This window comes from Acinonyx jubatus, chromosome B2 (assembly GCF_027475565.1).
Source record: "Acinonyx jubatus isolate Ajub_Pintada_27869175 chromosome B2, VMU_Ajub_asm_v1.0, whole genome shotgun sequence".
Classification (NCBI taxonomy): domain Eukaryota; kingdom Metazoa; phylum Chordata; class Mammalia; order Carnivora; family Felidae; genus Acinonyx; species Acinonyx jubatus.
The window spans coordinates 64044032-64064600 of record NC_069385.1 but is presented as its reverse complement, the minus strand read 5'-3'; the positions used below and the strand labels follow the sequence as shown (position 1 = coordinate 64064600).

The 20569-nt window shown below is 42.1% G+C and overlaps 1 protein-coding gene across 12 annotated transcripts in view; it reads left to right on the top strand.

Moving 5' to 3' along the window:
• The first annotated feature begins 4569 nt into the window (after window positions 1–4569).
• Window positions 4570–20569, top strand: part of KLHL32 (kelch like family member 32) — a 241943-nt gene continuing 225943 nt past the window's right edge. For 7 of the 12 annotated variants that reach the window (XR_008298452.1, XM_053222451.1, XM_027057227.2 and 4 more), the window contains exon 1: window positions 4729–5154. The gene's annotated coding sequence lies outside the window, so the exon portion shown is untranslated. Of the gene's footprint in view, window positions 5155–20569 lie in introns of all 12 variants that reach the window. The other 5 variants (XM_053222455.1, XM_053222454.1, XM_015077790.3 and 2 more) reach the window with 4 other exon arrangements.

Below are 20569 nucleotides of genomic sequence, written 5' to 3'. Positions count from 1 at the left end.
AGTGTGTACAGATCTACTTAAGTTCTTTTAGTGGTCACTTGGTATACTAATTATTTGATTTGTCTCCAAATGATGGACTCTAGCTCTCTCCCTCTCCCTTTCCACCTCTCTCTTTTGGATATTACTAAACTATCATGAGTGTCCTTCCACATAACTTTTTGCACTTTATTTGAGGTAACTGTTGTAGGAGGTCATGGACATGATGTGACTGCTGGTTGAGAAGTCAATTGAGTTGGGTCCAGGCAAGTGGAGACTCCTCACCACCTCCTCTGTCCCTGGAAGGTAAATTCAGCCCACCTTTCCCCATAGTGGGAGCCATTGCAAGGACATAGGCTTGGATGGTACACATGATTGAACCCAGTCAGGGCCTCTGTATACACTTTTAAAGTTCTGGTAGGCCACCAGAGACAAGTCTCTTATGTAAGTTCCCTTGCTTAGTAAACCTGCCCCCTCACAATCTGGAATGTTCTGCCTCCTTTCTTTGCTCTCTCTTTGCCCTCCTTGTATGGGGGCCAGTTTGTGAACCAACAGTAACCCTAGGATAAATTCCTGCAAGTAGAATTGCTATAGCAAAAGGTATATGCGTTTTTAATAAAGTGTAAATATTGACAAGTTGTCATCCAAAATGTTTGTATCCACTTGCAATAACCCACAAGTCATTTACCCAGATTCTCTCAAACACAAGGTATTATCATATTCTTTACATCTTTGCCAACCTGATATATTAAAAAGAAACCTGATTTATTTTAAAATTTGCCTTACTCTAATAATGACTACAAATCCCTTTATATTATGTTTGTACTTAGTACTGCAATTAAAATATTCTGTCTTGTTGGTAAAGACAATTTTCTATTCAGTATATTCAGCAAATATTTAGTAAACATCCATTATGTGTCTAGTTGATTAGACTGAATTAGACTGAAAACAACATAAGCAACAACAATGTTTGGTACCAGAGAATGTGGCAGAAAATATACATAATAAAAATGTTAATGGCAAAAGATTTTCCCATGGTATAACTAGTTTTGAGTGATACTGGCTCCTGATGAATGGCATGAATTAGCTACAAAATGTACCCATATGTAATTGAATAAATTGAGGTGTTAGCCAGAGTTATTCCATATTTTCTGCTTGAAAACTGGATATCAGCCAGAAATCAAATTTGGTTTTGGCATAATTAATAATGATCTGTTCTCTCTAGAAGTATGGTATTAGAAATCTGGCTCAATAACTCTTTAATGTCATCACTGGTTTGTGACAGAAAACCGTGACTCTGGCATTAAGAATGGCACTTCCTCATTTGCTATGGGACAAGGCAGCTAAGACAGGTGTTTGTTCTGGAGTTGAAGAAGGAGCTATGCCATAGCTTTCTTTTATGATGTAGTTTTAGGTTGAAATCTGAGCTGTCTAGAGACAATTTCAACCCTGATCATCACAGAGCTGTTAAGAATACAGATTTTATAAAAGCTTGATAACAGTAGATTTATGCTAGGTTTTCACAGTTTGGTTCATAGAGAAGCTGATGATAAATGGGGGAAAAAAGCTACAAAAATTTACCGTGTTCCAAAATGCTTCCTAAAGTGTGTTAAGAGGTAAGCTAAAAAAAAAAAAAAAAAAAAAAAAAAAAGTGTTCCATACTCAACAAAACTCTAGGATAGCTGTTTAAAAAAGTGAAAGAGGTTTCTTTATTACAAGATCTCAGTCTTTATTTGTTTTTAATGTTTATAAATAAATAATGTTAATAAATACATAATTTATTTTGAGAGAGAGAGAGTGAGCGAGCACATGTGAGCCAGGAAGGGGCAGAGAGAGAGAGGGCGAGAAAGAATACCAAGCAGGCTCCGTGCTGTCAGCACAGAACCAGATGCAGGGCTCAAACCCGCGAACTGTGAGATCATGACCGAAATCAAGAGTCTAAATTTAAACCGACTGAGCCACCTAGGCACCCCAAGATCTCAGTCTTTAATACAACAATGTGACAGGGACCCAGTTTTCAGTCTTACCCTAACTCATTTGACGGGCTCCCTATTTCCTGTGTGAATGTATGTTGTTTTTCAGACACCCAGGGTCCACTTTTTGTTCTCAAATCTGGTGGGGTTGTGATAACAGGTCCCTCCCTACCCCAGCTACAAGTTAGGACAACTGGAAGCTGGAATCTGAACCGGGAGTATCAAAGAACAATAGATTGGGGTCCACCCAAACAGCAGTGAAAGACATCCTATCATGATATTTCTGCCCCGATGTGATCCTGTTATCACGGTGTCTGTGCCCTTTGGGAACTAACTACTCTAACTCTTGCAGATTTCCAAGCCTGCTTGTATGTATTGGCTGCCCATAGATTCTTAGCACGGTTATCTTCCCATCAAATACCTTTTTGCTTAAATTCATTGGAGTAGTTTTTTGTCACTTTGCAATGAAAAGATCCACACTTTTTCTTTCTTTCTTTAGCTTATCTCTTATAATTTCACTAAATTGAAACAGAGACAATGTCTATTTATTGACAACTGAAAGCCCTACACCAATTACATTGCTTAACACATTCTAAGAGTTCAAAAAAAATTCTTGAACAAATGACTAGCCTTTCAAAGAATGGCTTTTGGGAAGTATTGTTTTAAGCTATTTTCTCTATGATGGAAAAGATCATATATAATGGTATCCAACAGAGAAATACCTATTTGCTCTTCTAGTAAGAGTATACTGGAATACACATTTGTGTTGAGTTTTGATCACTGTCTAACAAACTATGGAGTCGTCCAATATTTTAGATAAATAAAGGCTTTTTAATTTAAAAAATCTATACTTTAAATCAATCTTAAGGAGTCACTTAGGGGGAAAAACACCCTCTCTGAACTAGACATTTTAGTAGATATTTAACATATATTTTCTTAGTTCCTCAATATCCATGTATCAGTCAGCAATATTTATTGAGCCCCTAGTATGTGACTGGCATTGTGCTAGTGGGTAGGACTACCTATCACAAACAAGACAGACCCAGCTTGAGTAGTAAGAAACCTTACATAGTCACACAGATGGTGACTTGGTAGCATAAAGATTTTTGTTTTCTGTGTAATTGCAGTTATATTCTTTGTTCTATTTAACCATTTTAAATAAATACCTTCTATTTATTCCAAACAGTTAATCTAATCAACAGACGGGTTTAAATACTTTTTTAATTTATTTTGAGAGGGAGAGAGAGAGAGAGAGAGAGAGAGGGAGCACACAAGTTGGTTAGGGGCAGAGAGAAAGGGGAGAGAGAAAGAATCCCAAGCAGGGTTCACACCATCAGCACAGAGCCCGACGTGTGGCTCAAACCCATGAACTATGAGATCATGACCTGAGCCGTAACCAGTAATTGGACGCTTAATGGCTGAGCCACCCAGGAGCTCCTAGATGGTTTTAAAATTTTAAGTGCATTCAACTTAATAACAAATATTTTATGAATCTTAAAGAAGTGTTTATTGACACCAGTCATAGTCAGTATTTTGGGTTCAAACATGCTTTCACATTTATTCTTCTGGTATGAAACCACACCCCATGAAAAATAACAAATGCATATGAAAAATTCTAGAGAATAGCACTGCACCTAGTGTTTGTAGTCTGTCATTTGTCATTCTTCCCAGCTTCTATCCTGGGGTCCAAGACTGCTAGATAAGTAGGCCTCCAGTGCCCTAGAGTCTGGGAATGATGGACTGGAAGCCAGAGAGTCAGGCCCCAAGGTATGGGGCAGGGGTAGCAAACAGCCCCATAAAACCTGTGGGTCTGAAAGTGAAAAAATTGCCGAACCTCAAAAATTGTTTTGAGGCTAATGGAAATGTTGACACCTACAAGTAGATCAAGGCACTGTTCCTGGCTCAAGTGTAGAACACAAACCTGCCAGAGAGGAGGCTTAACCATTCTGTGAAATTCCATCTTTGTGGTAGTTTAAACCCTGAACTTTAAACAAAGCACAATTTACCCCAATTTAGTTTCATTTTTCTTATACCTGATGGCTTAACTCTGCATCGGACCAAGGTTTTCATTGCAAAAGTGGAATATGGAATATTTTTACCTATTAAAGTTGTCCACTTTGCTTCAGTGTGTGCTGTAAGCATGTTATACATAGGAATGACATCAATGACCCGCAAGTGGCACAAGAGTGGGCCAAGCCCTTAAGTTTAACAGAGGTTGTTGTCTGTTTACGGTGTTAATGCTGAATTAGCTGTAACCAAAATACCCTTCCTCATTCCTCAGGTTCAGGGGCCCCATCCAACCTTAAAGTTACCGTGAAGTCTTTCCCAACATTACCATAAAGCCATAGAGGGGTGGCTAGGAATAGTGGCAATGTGAACTTTTCAAGTCAGTAGTGTCAGGGAAGCAGAGGGACAGCGCTCGAGGTCACACCGTCTGTTCCTGCCAGTTGCTCTCCAGCCATGGGAAGGGATTCTGGGAGCAGGTAGGTTGGGTTCTCGTGTATCGGTCACCACAGCTTCGGGCGCAGGCCGACTGTAGTTCTGACCCAGCGGCCCACAGCGCAGGTGCCAAAGAGCACGAACTCGGTGTGCGCGGAGGAGGGGGACTTCCGGGGAGAGCGGGAGCGCGCGCTGGCTCGCCGTCGGGAGCGGGGGTGGGGGGTGGGGAAAGCGCGGCGTGCGCGCCTCCCCGGCGGCTGGTGTGGGAGGAGGGGAGCGTGCGCGCGGGCTGGCCGGCGCAGAGGGAGGGGGCGGGCGTGCGCGCTGGCTCGCCTGAGGCGGGAGGGGGCGGAGCCGCATCACGGTCTGAACCCGCCCCGGGGTCCGCCAAGGTGCGTCTCCAGGCAGACGCGGCCGCCTGGGGCAGAGCGAGCCGGGACGCGCCACCTGCGGTGCTGGCTGCTGCTTTTTATTTACTAGCAAACACTGTTTCCCCGCGGGAGAGTCCGGGAGCGCGCGGGCACACACACACACACACACACGCTCACTCACTGAACACACGCGCTCGCGCACACACATATACATACACGCTAGCGCTCTTGTCTTCACAACTGCATCCCCAAACCGACAGTGCGAAGCTACTGCGGTTTCTCTTAACCTCAGCATCGTGGGGGAGAAGCAGAGCCGTTGTGCATCAGGGAGCGCCCGGTGCCTGCGCTGCCGCCTCGGGTACATACATAACCCAGCAGACCGCTCACCCCATCGGGTAAGCCAGTCTCTCCTTGTAACCTGTTCGGGGTAGGTGCCTGTGGCCCGGAGGGAGGGGGTGGGAGGCCGCTGGTGCGCCAGTGGGGGCGAGACAGGAGTTAACATTTCAGGGGTATGCGGCCGGTGCAGCTCTACCAGCGTCGTCTAGCGAGAGCAATTACTACTCCCGTTACTTATTCTACCAACCGTGGAGTTGCTCCCCCGCCTTCTCCCCTTCCCCCAGCCCGAGAAGTACTGTGCTCTTTGGTTGCCAAGGAGACTTGCTTAAACATCAGCCTTGGGCCGTCTATTGAAAGAAGTAGTTTTTAAAAAAATGATGTTGTTATTTATTACGTTTAAAAAAATAAAATACACGCTGAGGGCCATGTAGTGATTTGGCAACCGTTAATATGTATTCTGGGCATGGTTTCATTCAACTTCAAGGAAAGCGGTAATGCGCTATATGGTATGCTTCAAAACGGATTCGTCAGACGGGGTTTTCAACGGATTGTGTCTTGAATCATAAAGTACTCCAATTTTGGAGATCTTATAAAGAACAATGAGTCCAGTGAAAATCCCCTTTCCCTTCTAATTCCACATTATATCCTGCAGTTCACTCAGGCATGATTATCTTCATATTAAAAGTAAAAGAGGAATTAATTGTGGTTCCTCGCACAAGGGTGGTCTATTGCAAATGGACCAGAACAGAATACATAAGTGAATTCCTAATGTAAGGAGAGAGCATTCACGACAGATATCTTTGCTAACATTTCTGTGGGCACTGCAACGTTACTTAAGTGCAGTTGTCTGCACCTCTGCCCATTTGTGAGAAGATTCTGTCTTATTTCAAGGCTCTTATGTTTTTGTTTTGTTTTGTTTTGTTTTACATATATCTATATGTTGATAGATATAGGTGTAGAATTTGTGCCATGGCTTATTACTGCAGATTCTAAGGTTTTGGAGCTTCTATTGAAATGTTGAGAGGAGGGAGGCACAGAGAGAGCCTCATAGATCCTTTTGTGTTTTTTGTTTTGTTTTGTTTTGTTTTCCTGTTGGACCAGATCATTTACCAGAGCACTGGGTGAGGCCCCGGGAGGAGATCAATGCTCATATCTCACAGGAACCCCTAATGATGGGGCTGTGAGTTTTACTTTGAGGCCTCAGGTGCCTAGTGGGTGAACTTACAACAGCCCTTGAAGGGATCAGCGATCCAGTAATTACACTTTGCACTAATTTCATACCTTCATTACAAACAGAAAGGACCTAGTAAAGATCCACTGACATTCGGTAATACATTTCGTTTTTCTTTGATATTTGTTCATCTTCTTACCTTTTATTAAATGAGGCAAGGAAACATATCAAATTCTTTTTATTTAGATATTAAACTATGTCATACAGAGTAGCAATATGAGGAACAAGGAAGCCAGTAACAGCTGAGGTAAGTAGAGGGGATTTATACAAGTGACAGGGGACTGGGAAATGAATAAAGATGACAAATATTTTATATTACAGTTTACGAAGTACTTTTCCACTCTTCTTTTTTATTTCCCACAACAACCTGATGAGGTCAAGGGATTAGCTTCAGGTTAAAACTGAAGGGACCCAAGACTCAGAGCTTGTGGAAGGTCACAGAGCTAGTGAATGGGGAAGCCCTTTTTGGATCCAGGTTCTTTGCTTTAAAAAAAAAAAAAAAAACCTGGGTCTGCATTTCCAGTGCACAGGTAAGATAAAGGAGTGGAGCAGGCCCAGTAGTCCTGCCATGTAGGAGGGGGGGGTTGTGGATTGTGGCCTGTGGAACATGACAACCACTATTAAAAGGGCAGCTCCAACGTGCCTGTAGCTGATTGTTGCCACCCTGGTTGTAAAACAAGGGAATCAGAAGCTTACATGTTTTTATGTGAAGTGTCCTTAATTTTATAAACTGTAAGGACCACACTAAAAATGTATTTGGGCCACATGTGGCCTGTGGCCTGCCAGTTGCAATCTGTAGCTACTGAGCTCTCATTCAGTTCTTAACTATTTTTCTCTTACAGAATACTGATGTGAGCAAATACATCCATCACTGTAAGAGTGATTAGGAGTTTTCTGGTTTTGATAGTAAGTCTAAAAAATGTGCCATATCCTTTCTTCAATAAACAGGTCCAAGTTTGTTTTTTAGAGTTCCTCGGTCTCTCTCTTATACCTCAGAGAAAATAAAAGAAAATGAAGTGCTCCAAAAGAGGATTTTTTTTTTAAACTGGTGAAACAAAAGCATTTATAATTTAAAACTTCTTGTGTTCCTGGATTAATTTTTTTTTTCTGGGCACATACAATAAAGTATAGAAAAAGTAGATCAGGTACCTGACATTGTAGGTGGAGGTAGAATAAAAAGTTGGTCAGAAAAAGGAGCATCCTGGGGCGCCTGGGTGGCTCAGTTGGTTAAGCGTCCAACTTCAGCTCAGGTCATGATCTTGTGGTTTGTGAGTTCCAGCCGCACATCGGCCTCTGTGCTGACAGCTTAGAGCCTAGAGCCTGCTTCAGAGTCTGTCTCCCCCTGTCTCTGCCCCTCTTTCACTTAAGCTTTGTCTCTCTCTCTCTCTCTCTCTCTCTCTCTCTCTCTCTCTCTCTCTCAGATGTAAATAAACATTAAAAAAGAAAAAAAGAAAAGAAAAAGGAGCATCCTGAGCCTTTCAGTGAAAACCTGTTGTTAAGGCTTTAGGTAATTTGCTAAAAACCCACCACAGAATACTGCAGTATTCCAAAGGGGGGGGGGTGGAATACCATAAACGGGAACTCCCAAAGGATATTCACTCCTAGCACACTGACATAAAAAAATATTGTTTACTTCTTAAATAACAGCATCTTGTAATAAAGCAAATACCTTTTGAAAAGCTGCCATTTTCTTATGTTTCTACTGATACTACAGAGATGTCAGTGGATTTCACTGAAGCAGACCTGGTGGGGTCAGAAAGTAGTTATTTATGTCATTTCTTTTGTGGATCCAAAAAGATGTAGTTAAAAAAAAAAAGCGAAGATTTGAACAGTGGCTTCTAAGAGTTCTCTTATTTTAAAATCTCCCTCTAGAAGGATGCTTTCATAGGAAATGCATTTCAGTTTTCAATTCCTGGAAGTATGTTGCACCTCTAGTAAAGAGCTATGGAAATGTTGGTTAATACTAACATAACTAAGTCTTAGCTTGGCCCTGTGGAGAGAACAGCTCTGCCCTCAAGGATTCAGAGCAAACAAACTTACTGTTCCTGGTAGCTTCCGCTTTTATGGCTTCTTTCATGTTTTCCGTGTTTGGAAGACTACTATCTATATTGTCTCCCTAACGTCCTTGTAAAGTAGGGATTTTATTTCCATTGTATAGATAGAGAATCAGAGACTGTGGGAAGTTAAACCAGACCCATGAAAGACAGCTTCCAACCTCAGTAGCCCTCCTCACTTCACACCTCTCCTTCTCTGCTGATTACCTAAGGGAAGTTATAGACATGTACATAATTGTGATTTTCAGGCAGTTGTGTGTTAAATGCTAAGATACAGATACCAGATTCCGTAGAAGCCCAGATACAGGAAAAAAATGAAAAAGTACTCTGATTGTAGAGGTCAGATTATTCCTGTGTAGGAGGAGGATTAGTGCTGAACCTTGATGGCTGGGTCTGATTCTAGTAAATGAAGATCCCGTCAGCGATGGAAAGGAAGCGACAGTCAGTTGGAAATGTGAGTTGAGAGGATGATGCTCATGATATCTAATATTGATGAGCTCATCATTGTTGCTGAAGGGATGACACAAGCTGTGTGGTCAGAAATATGGTCTCCAAGATGGAGTGCAGCAAGAACATGGAAGTAGGGGTATGTGGCAGGGGGTGGAGGAAGACAGGGTGGTGAAGGAGACTAGCAGAGAGTTGTAGACATGGGCGAGAATCTGGAGATGATAGTACTGATTCTTCTTAAAGACTGACATAGGGCAAGGGACGAACCAAGTATTAAATTCTCTATGCAGAGTCTGGTAAACAGTAAATACTCATTAACTATTATGGTGTGCCTGTATTCTTAAAAAAATTTTTTTTTAAATTTTATTCTAGAGAGGAGGAACACAAGCAGGGGAGAGGGACAAAGGGAGAGAGAGAAAGAGAGAATCCCAAGCAGACCTCTCGCTTAGCACAGAGCCTGACACCGGGCTAGATACCCTGGGATTGTGACCTGAGCCAAAATCAAGGGTTGGTCACTCAACTGACTGAGCCACCCAGGTGCCCCAGTGTGTCCATATTCGTAACATCCAGCATCTGGCACCTGACTTCCTCTCATGATACCGCTTTTATGTAGAAAGAAAGTGTACACAGATATTTTACATGAATTCGGTTGGAGTTGGACAACTATCTGGAGTTTCAAGTATGGGCAGGAGATTGTGCAAATTAGATGAGAGAAGACCATGTCAGTGGAGACATTTTCTTTTAGCAGGGCCATAGATTTAGAGGTCAGGGAGGCTCTTGCAGATGCAGATTGTGATGTTGGATACACCTTTGATGAAGTCTCATATCTATGGGGCAAGTGAGGAGAAATTTAAGCTGCTTGCTAGCTCTTTGAAAATAGACACTCAAACCCAGGGTGACAAATAAATGTACTCTGTTCTTGGTCTTGCTTAGGTCAGTATTTTTGTTACCTGAATGAAGATATGCAAAAAAAAAGTGACAAGCAAGCAGAAAGATTTGTATTCAAGTACTAGATCTGCAGTGAGTGGGTAGGATGGTGGGCACAAGGTAACGGGAGGAAATAAAATAGAAACGTGTCATAGCTAGCCAGAGTCTAGCACTGAGGACACTTGGCACGGTAGGAGTTAGCTTTAAAGTTGGGGGGATTTAACTCCCATCAAGTATGATGATTTGCTCTTCACGGATATATGTGGAAAGTAATGGACACTATTCAGAGCCAATGATGTGAGGAGTCCCCCTTTCTTATTTAGCCTTTTGGTGACAGTGACTGTAGACCAGTGGAGAGAATCTCTGTGTTAGGTAGTACCTTACTCCCCTTTCCTTGCCCTTATATAACTGGCTGATGTTATTTTGGAATTTCTTCCAGAGTGGAGACTGGAATTTGTGAATTTACCTTAGAACGTCTTACTTCCCCTCTTACTGGGGGTTAATAGATGGAATTTCTTTTGTTCACCATCTCCTTCCTGGTCCTGTCACCTCTGCGTCTAAGTGGGTCCTTCAATTCACATCGCCTTCTTGCTGAGATCTTTCCTAGGCTGAGGAAGTGCTGAACTTCATGAGTTTTTTTTTTGTTGTTCTTGCCTTGTTTCAGATGCACACTGCAATGCATTAATGCATTTAATTGAATTCGATTTAGACATACAGCACAATAAACTTTGGTGAGATTTTTAAAAGAACTATATGTAAAAACGGTTTTGTAAACTTGCTTTGGAATCAGATTAGTTCCGCATAAAGCGAAACCACAGAAAGCTGTAAATTTGTCTAAATTAGTTCTGTAAGGTTGAAATTACCGACCTGATAAGATGATTTTTAAATGAAGAAGGAAAATCTTTGGCAGTTTTCTTAGACTCTTGACTTTCTCCTACATGTTTATTTGAGGCATAATATATTCCTCTCTTCATGCCAGATGAGCCAGTTCCAGCTACTTAGAAACAGGGCTCCAGGGCTCCCCCACTCCCCACCACCACTTCCTCCCCCAAACCCCACAACCGGTTTGGCATACAGGATATGGATCGAATAACTAGTCCCATCCTGGCTGAGTGCTTCAGTGGGAACACATTCAGTGCTAATGGGACAGACTCCAGGAGCAGTGGAGGAGGCATTTTGCAATTTTTTATGACATAAGTTCTGGTACTTCATTTAAATCATCACTTAGAAGCCTTGTTATTTGTGAGTTCTAGTTCTTCACTTGTATGTGCAGGGGAGCACGGCTCAGCCTGCAGAACATGAGCCTGGGGGCCCGGATTTGAATCCTAAATCTGACGCTTCCTGACTCTGTTGTCTACAGTCTGGCTACATATGCCCTCCAGGTCCCATTTTCCTCATCTGTAACATGGGACTTCTATTACCTAGACTGTAGGGCTATTCTGAGATTACATAAAATATGCATGCAGCGCAATACCTGGTGCATAATACAATCTTGGTGCTTCCTAATTCCCCCTGCCTCTCCGTACTGCCCCGCCTTTGCCTTCCCCCAAGTGAGGGTAGGATACACTTAAGTTTCATGTACCATATAAAATGTCTTAACCTGGTCTGCCAGCCTTACGGAGGAGCTAGCCTCTTAGTGTAATGGAGTTTTGAGTGAGTGGTGAGCTGCTTGGGTGGGCCCCCCAAGGGAGAGAGACCTGTGTTTTGGTGTCTTTCCTGTCTGGCAAGCTATCTTCCTCTGTTTTCTACTCATCCTCGAGGCTCAGCCTGGCCACAAGAAAAAGGAGGGAGGGTCCCTTTCCTCCTGCCTAGGCAGCCCACTGAGGGCTCTATAATCGGGTTTCCTCAGGGGTCCCCTTGTGCCCCCTGTGGAATTAATAATAGCTTCCGGGACCTGGTTGGTATAGACCTCCTAGCCTTTCTGTGAGGTCACGGTATGGTTGCCTACATTCTTCTAGACAACTAGGGGTTTCCCTTCATGGGGAATTATGTAAATTTTATGAAAAGGTCAAGAGCTCACCAGGCTCAAAGAAAAAACTCCTCAAATTCACTTTCAACTCAGATAGGATTAAAGGCTTCCCAAAGAGAATACTTTCTAGTCAAGTTGTTTTTTTCCTTTGTTCTCTGTACCTCTATCCGCCCTTCCCCCAACTCCCACCAAGCAACAACTCCTCCTCACAAACGGTAATTTTTCTACTTTTTCACATCATCTAGTTCTCTGACTACCTAGGAGTACAGATGAGGTCAGCGTGTCCGGACTTTTTTCAGGGTCACCCCCCATAGCTCGTGGTCTTGGGGGTAGTCCAGACAGCAGTGGGACCTTCAAGCAGTGCATTGCACTGGTGACTTTTGTGGCAGCAATAACAAAAGTCACTTACGAGAAGGTAACCTGAACAGTAAAGTTTAGGAATCCATATACCAAGCTAAATTTTGATTTTATCCTATCATCAATCACAAAGCACATCTTTTCAGAAAACACTATTTCATGTGCTACGTGTGCTCTGGTGTGTTATGTATGGATGTACTTATTTCAGTGTTTGTTTAACTGTGTTGCAATTTAATAATTACGATGTATTTTTAGGAATTGGTGAGTAATATTAATTCACATACCTAAAATAAAAAAGGTTTAGGGAATTGCTAATGCTAAATTTGTGATCGATTGTCAAGGATAGAATATCCTTTACCCATTTCTTTGATCACTGTGGGTCTGGAAGAGAACATAGTAAAACTAAATTCAAAAAGGTTTGATGGGAAGTGGGTATTAATTACAGTGAAGTGTGGATTCTACAATGAAAAATACAGTAACCAAGATGGCATCAGTGCCAGATCTTGTGTTTGCATTGAATTCATAAACCAGCAAAGTTAGAAAATTATATTACTAAGAAAAACATGTCTCCTTTAAATATGAAGATATTTTCAACCACTCCCCAAGCAATGGCTATGGTTATTACTTTAGAAATTTAGGTTCATAATTGAGGTAGATATCTGAATGGAAGAGATTTATTTTGGTAGAGTCCCTCTTTGACTTGCTTCCTCATCTGCTCTGTTTGACATTCCCCGAAAGGAGACATTTTTTTAATGCTGTCTCTGTGATAGGCAGTAGTGTAGATATAATCCAATAACCCTTCGGCTTCGAAGAGTCACTAGTCTTTCCCAGACTGATGATGTCCACGAGCTGATATGGCTGATTTGTTTTTCAAGAATTCAAAGCCTAAAGAAATATGGAATGAAGGTTTTGGTTCTTTCTTCTATGAAAACATTAATTACCTACAATCTGATTTAATTTGGGCGTAGCTTATCTTCTTAGGCTTTGGGTCAAAGCTATTTATCATTTCTTGAAGGTATTTAATATCACCTACAGATAGAGTTTCCTAATTGATCAAATGTCATTTGAGAAACTCATGCACAGCCCCTTAGGCCTTTCTACACAGCATTTAATTAGACTTTTTATTGAAATCCTAATTTGTGAATCTTAGTGTCATCTGTAGGGTTTTATGATAAATTTCCCTTCTCTGACCTTGTAATCTTTTACAAAGTTGTCCATTTTTGATTTCTGTGTTTCATGGTGTTCAATTAGTGTTGCTCACATTGTGTTGATAGCTTTAAATGAAATATTAATGTATATGATGTATGTAACTGTCAGTGGGTTTGCAGATGTGGGTGGAATTCTTTGGCCAGCACATTCTCTCCTGGCTCTAACGGTGTGGTCAGCATGGAATTAGGACAGGAGGCATTAGTTATGTGGTTTAACTATGTAGTACCAAAAGCACTACCTATTGTCTGTGAAATTGAGGATGTTCTTTACCTCTGGACCTAATGGGGCATAAAATTCCCGGAACCTCTAACTATGTGCCTTGATTCGTGTATTTTTCTTTTTGGTCACTGTGTTATTAGAGTTCTTCTGCTTCCTCTGTAGTCACCTCTTTTTGAAAAACCATATCCTGTGATTGCTTCAGAATTTTATTGCCATCATTCTTTGTTCATATGTGAACTTTCAGTGCTTCAATCAGCAGCTGTTGGTTACTGTTCCTTTTTTTGATTAATAGATAGAGGAAAGGATGTAAGAGGACCTCTTGTATCTCAATATTAAGTGAGCCCACCTAATGGATTGGACGCACTGTTAACCAAGATACTTAGGAAGCTTGATCTCACTGACTCAGGAGCTTTCTTTTAGGATCAGGTGCCTCTCCTTACCTGGAGCCTCATGGTTGACCTCAGGGATGGGAGTGTATTGACAGTTTCAGGAGAGGGTCTTTCTCTGTGATGGCATGGCACCCCCCAGTATCTCAGCCAGGAAGGAGGATCGTCTCATGGAAGTCAGCCGCAATTCTCTCCCTGGCCAACTTCCAGGCTTCCTACATGGCAGTGCCAGAGTTGAGAAGGCCTTTTCTCAAGGCTGTTCTCACAGAACAGAACAGAAAATCCCTCACTGGTAGTATTTCTGTGGAGTGAGGTGACGGTGACGCTGGGGGCAGGCACAATGACATGGTTTGGAAGAGCAAGGGGACTCAGAGTCAGATGCCTTGAGTTTTCAGTTCTGCCTGGGCAGGCTTGATCTCAGAAGTCTGTATCTCCTTCTGTATACACTGGGATAGCATTAAGAATCATGAGAACAAAATAATGTATTTTTTAAATGCTCTGTTTATGTTAAAAAAGCTCCGGTAGTGCTTTTGAGTGGTCATTCTGGAATGTTGCTTTAGAAAATGATACATTCTGGGATCTTGCTTTAGAATATTATGTATTATCACTGTTCTACAAATGAGTCTAGCCCAGAGGTTTGCAAAGGGGCCAGTCCTCAGAATGACCTAGAATTGTTTTAAAAATGTAGATTCCTGGAGCCTCCTTGTTTATTGTGTTTGAGTCTGCGTTGGTGCTGAGCAAATGCATATTAAAAAACTTTCCCTGAGTGATTCTCACGGTAGGTCTAATTTGGGAGCTGCAAGCCTAGAGCACAGTGGCCTGCTCACACTCTTTTTCTTATTCCTACCTCCCTAGAATTATCCATGCCACCTGGATCTGGGCCTCAGCTTTCTTGTCATCCACACTCAAAATAGCAAGTCAGATCAGTTCTGAGGTCACATAGCTCTCTGGATACTCAATGAACCTTTACGCATTGCAGGCAATTCTTTACTAAACAAGTGCCCCGTCTTGATAGAAGTCACAATGTGTGATTAATATCTTCCCTGCTAAAATAGAGAAGTTCTAACTTTCCACTTGGATTTGTGTACAACCAATCAGGTGTATTGCTGTGGAGAGCATCTTTATAAATGTCCTCATTATAATGTCCAACATCGAAGTTGTTAGATGGGTTTAAAAAATGTACATGCCTGTATAAGATAAAGTCAGATGCTTTTAGTTTATACCTTTTTAGACTGAGACCATTGATGGTGATTACACAGAATTATATGAGCCAAATGGAGAATGCTGTTTCTCCTGTGCATGAAATTTTATGAGTCATTGATCTCATAGGTCAGTAGTGAACTGCAGCAGAATAGTGTAAGGTCTTTATGGCAGGATTTTGGGAGCAGAGAAGTTACAGTTTTGAATTGTCATTCGCTCTTTATTTTTGGGAGGGTTCGGAAGGTGCTGTGCAGGTTTTTAATAGGCTTTTAAATGTAATTTCTGTTCTTAGAGACTGAAATAGGCTGAAATAGTATGACTGTGTATCTTTTGTGCCTCAGGGGAAGGAATTTTGTGACCTTCTTAACTATCACGAACTTAAAGCATCAAAATATTTCTATTATCAGGAATTTGGGGAAGATAGGCAAACTGTTTAAGCACCCATATATAGATAAGGAAATGAAGAAACTTGTCATTAGACAGCTTATGGAATTATAAATGAATTTTAGACATCTATGAAAGTGATCACGGTTTTGCATGGTGAGAATGTTGCCTAATTACAAGTTTAAGAGAAGTCATTTTGAGGTGTGTCAGTGTATGAATGAAAGGCACATACCATACTTATATATTTGCCCCTCCTAATTTAATTAATCATCAGTATAGCTCTTTGGTGGTTTCTCTGACACCGAGTTAGGATAAACCAGCTTAATCCCTATTGCAGGAAAGTACCCCCCCACCCCCGCCCCCGCCGGAAAGTTTTTAATACAAATATTTTTGAGTTGAAGAAAAAGATTTTTGACCTAAAGAATGACCATTTCAGAATTGGAATTGTTGTATTGAGCTACCTTCTAGAAAACCAGGTAAAATGCTTCATTTACAACTTTGCCCAAAACAGGGTTAGGGTATATGTTTCTGCCTCTTATGTCAAGGACAGGAGAGAGAGAGAGAGAGAGAGAGAGAGAGAGAGAGAGAGAATGAGAGAGAATCAAGGAGAGGGAGAGAGAGAGAGAGAATGAGAGAGGGAGTAAGAGAAAGGAGAGGGGTGAAGATAACTGTAAAATTCATTTACCATCAGTTACTATTGAGACTGCAGCCTCATTAGGTGGTTAGCATTTGGCCATTCTGCCAAAATCATCTTTTTGGCCATCTGTGCCAAATTATAGGAAGTAATGGCCTTGGGCACAGCTGCTGAGTCTAATTTGTATTTCTAACTCACGTATTAATGATAATGATCACATAGAGAAGTCTGGTGGCCAAATGTTCAGAATAAATGGAGAGAATCAAACACGCACATAAATTTAGAAGTGCGAGAAGGAAAAATTGCATTTCATGAAATGAGAGTATTACTTAAATCTCTAGATAGGAATCCAACCTTTCCTACCTTCATCTCTTTATAGTAGCTTTCTTCTAAGGAGAAATAACTCACCAGAGAGATTGACCTTGAATTTTGGCACTTCTTTGTGATGCTTCATGAATTTTGCTCTAACGTTGATATTTTTATAGGAGGTGGATTTCATTAAAGTATCCCGACATCCTTCGATTAGTGCTTTTTCCAGCTCAGCTGGATCCTTTAGGAAGAATTGCTCAGGGATGAGTGACTGCCATTTGGGGTCACTGCACTTTTATTAGTTAGCTTGGACCACCAGCAGCACCTTTCCAAGCAGGTTAAGACTAATGTCATTAGAAGTATAATTGAGAAGTTATATAAGAAAAGCTGTTTAGCCATCCTCAGGATACAAGAAAGACCAAGAATTAGGATTTTAAATAAACATTTCTACGTTTTGCATGGCCAACTCATTTTTCTAAAATACTTTAACTGATGAATGTATTGGAAGGAAACTCACCCTATAGTGATGATGATCTTTAAAAGAAAGTTGTCAAAATTATCGGAAGTAATTTAGGCTTAAATAACAGCAGAGTGACAGAATTCCTGATACATGCTTTTAAATTTGCTTCTTCCAAACCTGCCTCATCCAGGGTCTCTGCATCTTTAGTTGCTCAAACCCCAAACCTTGGAGCCATCCTTGGTTTCCTTCTCTGACAACTCCTCTATCGAAGCAGCGAGGAAGTTCTGCTTGTTCTACCTTCAGTACTCCCAAATCTGACTGTTTCTCACCACCTCACCACATCCTTGCTACCACTGTTAGCCCAGTCAGCATCACTTCTTGCTTGACTTACTGCAACAGGTTCCCAGTGGGTCTCCTGTGCCTTGCACTGATTCCCCTCACTGCAGTGGCCAGAGTGATCCTTTCAACACCTGACATAGGGTGTGTTACTCTTTTGCTCAAAACTGCAGTAGCTTCCATCCCAAGAACCAATACCCTCTGCACCATCTGTCCTCCCTCTTATTCCCTGTCCTTACCTTCTATTCTTTCCTTGTCCACTCCTGCTCTAGTCTCGCTGGCCTTTTCTGCTTTAGAACCTGTGCACATAGTTCATGGCTCTCTGTGCCTGGAGTGTACCTCCTCCTGGCTATCCCTGACTCATGCCCTCACCTTCCTCAGGCCTTGCTCAGAGGTTACCTTCAGTGTAAAGCCCTCTGTGAGCACCCTATTTTAAGACTGCCAGCTACCCACCAGCCCCTGCCCCCACTCTCAATTCTCCATGTCCTGTATTACTGTTCTTCCGCAGCTCTTACTGCTTTTGAAGAATAGTTTTACTGAGAGATAATTTGTACACCATAGAGTTAACCCACTGTATTGAAGTACAGTTTCAATAATTTTTAGTAAACATATATAGACTTGTACAGCCATTAATACAATCCATGTTTAGAACATTTCCATCACCCCAGTAAGTTCCCTTGCGTTACCGAACACAAAGGTCTGCTGCTTGGGGCGCGTCAGCCAGTAGACAGCCTGAGTCTCTTGGTTTGAGCAAAAAGTATTTGCAGCAAGTAAGGAGATAGTTCTCAAAGAACTGTCTTCTTTTGGGGTTAGTGCAAGAAGCTTTTACTCAGTGGGCTAGGGGAAGGAAGCTTGCTGCACGAAGGAATTTATACATATTTTGTTACTGAGGCACTTCTATTCAGCTTCACATGCCTAGCATGTTAACATGCCAGTGCATACGTTGTACACTCATAAAAAAAGGAAAACCCCACCCATTGGAGATCTTAGTATTAGAATGAGCTAAAGGTAACTTCAGGGCAACTCAGGGGGCATCTGCTCATGTGCTCAGCTCCAATCTGGCTCTAGCTGGCACACTCAAGGGAGGTAAATGATGAAACACCTGTGTATATGTCTCCTCGGTGAAGCTTCTCATCTTGCACAACAGACATATTCTTTGCCTGCTCTTGTCCCTTCCCACTCTTCGCCTCTGCTGATTGCTTGCAGCCCTCTGATCTGAGTAACTCCCCATTGGGTCCCAGCTAACCCTTATACCCATTTATAGTTAGGCCCAGTCCCTGGTCATCCTGGGGAGCCTCCATTCTGTGTCTGTATTTGTCTTTCTAAATGCTTAAATACTGATCTTAACTCACTTTGTACCAGCAGTGCTTAGCACTCTGCTCAGCAAATGTGGGTTAAAGGAGCAGCATGTCAGTGTAAAATTAAACTATTACCATATTTCATGTGTGTCGGACTTTATTTGCAGATAACTGGTGTGCTATCTTAATATTCAGTGATCAGGGCCCCTCTGTTTCTCCTTCCTGGTATCTTGAGAGTCCTCTCTCCTTCAGATCTGGTGGCTGCTCTTGTGATTCAGATCCTCAGCACTGCAGCTTTCTTACTGGTCTCTCCGTGCCAGTTTCTGATTTCTTCCACCCCTTGCTGTGGACGCTGTTGGAGTGTTATCTTTAAAAACATGGCTTCCATTATTATCTCCCTCTCCTTTCTAAAAACCCCCAGTGACTCTCTAAGACCTATGGCTTACTTAGTCTCAAAATGCATTTCCCCACCCACCTTCTGATTCTTCTGGATATTTATAGATGTTTATACACAAAACCTAGTAAAGGTTCTGTATATAGACATGCTTTTAGGAAATACTGATTTCTAGGCAACCTCCAGTATCGTGTATATCTGATTCTTCCTAAGCCTCTTTGTCAGGTAATACATACTTTATTTAAACACACACACACAAACACCCACACCCACCCACACCCACACACACACACACACACACACACACACACTTACAAAACACTTGAAGCCTGTGCAGTTGACTATTGAAAGGAGTCCAATAATTTTATCTGTATATTTTCCCAAATTGGGCAGAAAGAGAGGGAGACACAGAATCGGATACAGGTTCCAGGCTCTGAGCTGTCAGCACAGAGCCCAATGTGGGGCTCGAACCCACAAACCGTGAGATCGTGACCTGAGCCGAAGTCAGACTCTCAACCGACTGAGCCACCCGGGTTCCCTCAAATTGGGTATTTTCAAAACAACACACTTTCAAATTTTATTTATGGTTTTAAAAAAAATGTTAAAAAATTTTTTTTAACTTGATTTATTTTGAGACAGAGACAACATGAATGGGGGAGGGGCAGAGAGAGAGAGGGAGAGAGAGAATCTCAAGCAGGCTCCACAGCACTGTCAGTGCAGAGCCCAATGCGGGGCTCAAACTCACGAAACCATGAAATCATGACCTGAGCTGAAACCAAGAGTCAGACACTTAACTGACTGAGCCCCTTAAGTGTTTCTCTTCCCACTGGTGTAGCAAAGGAAATTTCTAGGGTTAGTTCCATTAGTTTTGTTTTGGAAACAAAACAACGTGTGTCTGGCCAAGGCCCTCTAGCATCAGCATCAGCCCTTAGCTCTCTTTGGTTCACTGTTCCCTGCCAGAGGGTACTGGAGCAGGACAGGGTCTGATAGTGGAGGACTTTTCTTCTGGGTTCCAGCCTTCACATATGCTTCTCATGTGCTACAGACACCACATCCGACTTATTCCCTGCTGTTGTTACTGCTTCTGGCTGCTCTGGCCCTTCTTGATGGCTAGTGATTTTGAAACTGCTTTTGGATTACATTGTTCCCCAGCCACTTATGTCCTCCGCAGCCAGTAGGCTTTGGCTGTTTGCAGCTGCCCTTCTATGTGCAGCCACAGCGGCAGCAGTGGCGGGCGTGGGGCAGGGGCGGGGGAGGGTATCAATTGAATGGCTTTGAAGACAGCCTTAAGGCTGAATCCTGGTTTTTTCATTTACTGGTTGTTTTGTCTTGGGAAAGTTATTTATCTCCTGGAACCGAGCATCCTCATTTGTACCGTGGGACAGTTACACCTATTCTGCAGTATAAATGTGGATCAGGTATAGTAATATATCTAAGGTTCCTTGCCAGCACAAGGTAGACATTCGGTCAATTTTTGCTGTCTAGTATTAAGGTTATCCTTAAGCGGAAGCAGGAGAGCCTGGGGAGCTCATGGTTTCTCCTTTTTCATTGAGGAGAACAAGCCTTTCTTCCCATTATTACCTCACCCTGGGTGTGGGGGTAACAAGAATGTAGGCAATCTCATTTTGACCACCACCTATGATTCCCACTACCCAGTCTC